Source organism: Equus caballus, chromosome 2 (assembly GCF_041296265.1).
Source record: "Equus caballus isolate H_3958 breed thoroughbred chromosome 2, TB-T2T, whole genome shotgun sequence".
Lineage (NCBI taxonomy): Eukaryota > Metazoa > Chordata > Mammalia > Perissodactyla > Equidae > Equus > Equus caballus.
The window spans coordinates 27,411,772-27,417,926 of NC_091685.1; the positions used below are offsets into that span (position 1 = coordinate 27,411,772).

Below are 6,155 nucleotides of genomic sequence, written 5' to 3' on the forward strand. Positions count from 1 at the left end.
TACTGCAATTAAAAAAATAAATAAATAAATTTTTTAAAAGTATAATTTACATACCATAAACTTCGCCCATTTTAGGTGTACAATTGAATGATTTTTAGTAAATTTATAGAGTCGTGCAACTCTCCATTATCCAGTTTTAGAACATTTCCTTCACCCCCAAAAGATCCCTCCTATTTGTAGTCAATCCCTGCTCCCCCCCCCCAGCCCCATGCTTCCTGTCTCTATAGATTTGCCATTTCTGGACGCTTCCTATGAAAGGAATCATGTGATATGTGGCCTTCTGTGACTGACTTCTTTGTGAGTCTGATTTTATTTGTCATCATTTGTATTCCAGTGACCATGTGTCCTCATTATTTCTCTGACCTTTTCATGTACTCCATATTTTCTTAGAAAATAGGAAATTATGGATAAGCAAAAGGAAACCAGCTTCACTTTCCCAATAAATCTTCGCTCTCTGAGAGAGCCCACTGCAGTTGGCCTTCCCTTTGGGCGTTCTGTGTGGTCAGAGCAACTGATTCCTGTCAGAAGACCAGGGCTCACCTCTTGACTCTGCTACTTTCTAGCTATGTGATCTGGGCCTCTTGGAGCTTCTGTTTTCTCATCTGTAAAGCAAGCATAATAATACTACCTACCTCATTGGTTTATGTGATGGTTAATAAGAGCTAAAGCATACTAAGTGCTTAATACAGGGCCTGGCGCTTGAAAAGTGCTGCATAGAGATGAACCATTATCACGAAGGATCGTATTTCAACATTTTAGTGAATGCTTAGTATTCCACTGTGTGGATGCCTTGTAGCTGGTTTGACCAGGCTCTTATTGCTCTTGAACACGTGGGCCAGGAGTTGGTAAACTACAGCTTCCTGGGTATTGCCTGGGAACCTAAGAATGCTTTTCACATTTTAAAATGGTTGGCAGGAAAAAAAAAATCAAAAGAATATTATTTCATAACGCATGAAAATTATATGAAATTCAAATTTCAGTGTCCATAAATAAAGTTTTATTGGAACACAGCCATGCCTATTTGTTTACACATTGTCTGTTGCTGCTTTGCAACAGCAAGAGTTGAGTAGCTAGCAAAGACCATATGGCCACAAAGCCTAAAATATGCACTATCTGGCCCTTTACAGGAAAGATTTATTGATACCCTGTGTAGGTAGATTTTCATTTCTTCTGCTTTATAAAAAACACTGCAATGAACATCCAAGGCCTGTGAGACCAGGCCTCAGCCGTCTCTTCAGGCTTCCCGTGTCGGGACACCTGAATGTTTCACTGGGGCCATCCAGGCCTTTCAGCTCTTGGATCGCAGCACATTCTCTCCACCCTCAAGGCTTTGCCTCTACATAAACATCTCCCCACCCCCCAACTTTGCCTGATTGTCTTCTACTTATTCTTTAGGTTTTAGCTTCAAAGTTTTTGCCTCAGGAAAGCTTTCCCAGATCTTCCCCTCCCCGCAGATGTGCTCAATTTCCTGTTCTCTCCCCTCACTAAACTGTAAGCCTTGTGAAGTCAGGCACTGGGTCTATTGTGTTTGGCACTATACTGGGGCACATTACATATTTGTTGTTAGAATTAATGAACCCTGGGGCTGGCCCGGTGGCACAGCAGTTAGGTACACACGTTCCGCTTTGGTGGCCCAGGTTTGCCGGTCCGGATCCCGGGTGTGGACATGGCACCACTTAGCAAGAGCCATGCTGTGGTAGGCGTCCCACATGTAAAGTAGAGGAAGATGGGCACAGATGTTAGCTCTAGGCCAGTCTTCCTCAGCAAAAAGGAGGATTGGCAGCAGTTAGCTCAAGGCTAATCTTCCTCAAAAAAAAAAAAAAAAAGAATTAATGAATGCTTATTGCTAAATCTCCTCTTAAACATAATTTTACATATGAGGATACATTCTTAGGAGAGGAATTTTTGGAAAGTTTTAGATTTTTATGTCTGTTGCTGAATTGCTCTTCACAAAGGTTGCTATCAGCAGTGAGAAAGTGCTACTTAGCTGGAGTTTTAAACTGTTGCCTCTATGTTTTTAAAGGATAAAAACCACAGAATGAACATCAATGCAGCTTTAGAAAAGGATGTGTGTGCCCGGTAAAAGGGGCGGATTTTTTACAAAATCAAAGTTTTGCATGATGATTCCATCACTCCCGCAGGCAGGCACCTGGGCGGAATACGGATATCTTTCTTCTGCATAACTGCAGTGTGTCTTTGGACAAACCTACGACTTGCTTTGCTGAAATCTCAATTTCCTAATCTGTGAAACGGGAAAAATAATACCTCCTCTTTCTATTTCAGGAGAGAACCAGTTGCTTGGCTATCAAAGTGGTCCCTTGCGTCCTTGGCAGTTGGGAAAAAGTTTATAACCACATCAGTTCTTCCACGCTTCTCACAAACAGTTAATTTGGCAAACGGCTTATTGCCAAAAAGTGTCTTACAGAAATGGCATTTCAAGGACTGAACAGGTTTTAGAAAGCAGCACGTGGGCAAACACCCGTGAAACTCCAACCTAAGTTTCAGGTTACACAGCAACATTGAGAGAAGCCTAGGAAACATCAACGCTGGACTCGGAAAGAATCTCTCACAATTAAACTTTAGCACGGGAACTCGAAGCTCAAAAGCACGTCACTTACTACTCTTACAGAGGCCAACGAGAACTCGTTTTTCTTTTCGGACCCATCTGAACAGGGGCGCCGAGACCAACGATCACCAGCTGCCCGAGTACCAAAAAATTATGCTTCCGAAATCTCTTGATGTCGATTCCGCACGAAGAGCAATTGAGCTGCCCCACGTGTGCCACTCACGACAGAAGCCCTTTTTAAAAAGAAAAAATTCAAAGCAGGGGGGCGCTGTTGCCGAACCTCTCTTTTGGTAAAGGTGAAAACAAAGCCGATGCCATTTCCTACTCCCTGTTCCTGAGTTTGAGAGAGGAACTGCAACATCTTCTGAAGCAAAGGGACGTCTTCACAAGAAGACTCTTTGATTTGTCATTTCTGTTTTTTGAAGTGAAGCAAGGACGCGAATTGCTATGCAAATATGTGCAGTGCTTGCTGGGAAGGTCTCGGCGGGCGCCGAGGGAGGGGCGGGGAAGAGCGGCTGCGCTAGGGCAGCCGTGGAGCCCCGGGCGGCGGCTATGAGCGGGGTCTGTCCGATCGTCCGGTGCGCCGCCGACCCGCTTCTGGGTGGCTCTGGGTGCCTATCTGGGGAAGACGCGAGTCCTATCCTGTTAAAATTGAAAGTGCACAAACTGTGCCACTCCTAGCCATCCACCCTGAAGCGGCCCAGCACGCGAGCACGGTGGGCAGGGGATCACTGTAAGAGCGAAAAACTGGGAGCCAGCTAATCACCTACACAACGGATTAACAGAATGCGGTGTGTTCGTGAAGTGGAATGCTATCTGCTGCACTTCCAGCGAGTGAATTAGACATCAAAAAACAGTGATGAGTTGCAGAATAAGGTACAGCATGATACCATGATCGTAAACAAACAAAAAATTTAATCCTGCACTTGGAGTGATGGAAGTAGATCTTTATCAACAGATACATAAAAAAGAAAAAGCGAGGAGCCGGCTGGTGGCGTATTGGTTAAATTCCTGCACCGGGCTTCACGGCTGTCCTGACGCCGACCTACACACTGCTCATCACGCTGCTGGGGAAGCATCCCACATAGAAAATAGAGAAAGATTGGCACGGTTGTTAGCTCAGGGACAATCTTCCTCAAGCAAAAACAATAAGATTGGCAACAGATGTTAGCTCAGAGCCAATCTTCCTCACCAAAAAGAAAAAAACAGTGAAAAAGTTATTGATTAGGGTACTGTGTGATACCATTAATGTAATAAAGAGCACGCACGTGTCCACAGAAAACCCAGTGCTATACATTTTCTACAACCACATATTTGTATGTTTTAACTTTTTAAAAAATGTGGAAGAACACACATCAGTGTTCACCCCCGGGAAGGAAGGAGGGGATCAGAATGGGGACCTGACACACAAGACTTTAGATTCACCTGTAATGTTCTAATTTTTAAAATGCATAACGGATTATTTATTTATTGTGTAATTTTATTGCTTGTGTAATTTAAAATATTTTTAGAGTTTTTATGTAGGCTGCCAGCACAGCATGGCTGCTAACAGAGCAGTGTAGGTCATGCCTAGGGAACTGAACCCAGGGTCACCAAAGGGAGCGAGCTGAACTTAACCACTAGGTCACAGGGGCTGGCCCTAAAATTATTTTAAAAATATAGTCCTTGGGGTCAGCCTGGTGGCTCTGCAATTGAGTTGGCACATTCTGCTTTGGCAGCTCAGGGTTCTCGGGTTTGGATCCTGGGTGCAGACCTATGCACCACTTGTCAAGCCATGGTGAGGCAGGCGTCCCACATATAAAAAGTAGAGGAAGATGGGCACAGATGTTAGCTCAGGGCCAGTCTTCCTCAGCAAAAAAGAGGAGGATGGGCAGCAGATGTTAGCTTAGGGCGAATCTTCCTCAAAAGAAAATAAAATATCGTCCTTGCTGTCTATATTTTCTCTGTACATTTCACTTTTAAAAGTCAGGTTTATTGAGGTATAATTTATATACAGTAAAGTCACCTTTTTTATCATCCAGTTCTGTGAATTTTAACAAACTCATACAGACATGTATCTGTTACCACAATTCATCAAAATATCAAACATTTCTCTTACCCCAAAAAGTCCCTTTGTCCCCTTCTCTAGTCAACTCCTCCCCTATTCCCAAACCTGGCAACCAGTGCTTTTCTCTGGCCCTGTAGTTTTGCCTTTTCCAGAATGGCATAAAAATGGAACCATTCACGTATATTTCATTTTTAATATAAAAAAAATGTGCTAATGGTAAAGAAATTGAGAGTACAGGAATGTAAGAATGCTTTCCCCACACTACTATTAACAGTTTAGTGTTTATCTTGCCAGACTGTTTTCTATGTACATATATATATATTATATACTTAGATTTTTTTAAACAAAAAATATAGACTCAGGCATTTTACTTTCCTTAATATATTTTAATAATATATGGAGGTCCCTGACCTCTACAAAGTAGAAGCTGCAAGAGAAGGGAGTCACATAAACAGCGTACATTATAATAGGAAGCAGCTGTGTGGTATAAACTGGTGGGAAGCCTAGATATGGACACTGTCAATTGTCTGTTGAGGGCTCCTCCTGAAATGCACCAGTCATCTCTTTAAAAAAATCATCATTTCACGCCTCCACTCAACCCTCCAATGCCTTCCCACTGCACCATAAATAAAATGCCACATGCCCACCATAGCCTACAAGGTCCTGCCTGCCTCTCTAACCTCATCACCTCCCACTCTCCCCATCACCTATTAAGCGTTGCCACCTTGGCCATCTTGGGCCTTGAATAAGCTCATTCCTAGCTCAGGGCCCTTCATCACCCAGCTAGTTTCTTCTGGTATTCTAGTTTATTCTGGTATTCCCTCCTCTCACACTTTGTGTGCATCTGTGTGTGAGGAAGATTGGCCCTGAGCTAACATCTGTTGCCAATCTTCCTTTACTTTATGCGGGATGCTGCCACAGCATGGCTTGACGAGTGGTGCTAGGTCTGCACCCGGGATCCAAACCAGAACCCTGGCCACCAAAGCAGAGTGCATGAACTTAACCACTACGCCACCAGGCTGGCCCCTCCTCTTAGGCTTTTGTGTACTTGCTAGTGGTCTTTTTCCCACTTAGATTGTAAACTCTCTAAGGACAGAGATATTGCCTGTCTTATTTACTAGTGTATATACCTAGCACCTAGCAAAACTCTTGGCACACAATGAGCACTCTATTTGTTTAATGAATGAATGTACATTTGAACCAGGTCTTAAAAAGATGGATTGGAGGGCAAACACAAAAAGTGGTATGCCAGAACCTTAGGAGAATGAAGATAGCAGTGGCAGAGAAAAAAGACTAGGAACATGGCTTGGAGCCTAATGGTGAATGGGCCTCAAATCTGTGAATCTGGATCTGGTGCAGGCAGTCTAAGGGGATTGGAAATTTGCTGGGATGAGGATGGGAAGATATAAACAGGGAGGGCAGGTTGCTGCTCCAATCCAGGTGGGAGGCAGCTCTTCCTGATTCCTGCTGGCAGTTACTGTCGCTTCCACTGGGCTGTCACAGCCCTTTGTACATTCCTTTACGTTTGTGGGGTATTATCCA

At 43.7% G+C, this 6,155-nt stretch overlaps 1 non-coding gene across 1 annotated transcript; it reads right to left on the bottom strand.

The window, feature by feature from the left end:
- Positions 1–2,671: 2,671 nt before the first annotated feature.
- Positions 2,672–2,805, bottom strand: LOC111772611 (U11 spliceosomal RNA). Its single transcript, XR_002806618.1, has one exon. It is a non-coding gene; the product is annotated as a U11 spliceosomal RNA (small nuclear RNA).
- Positions 2,806–6,155: the final 3,350 nt, after the last annotated feature.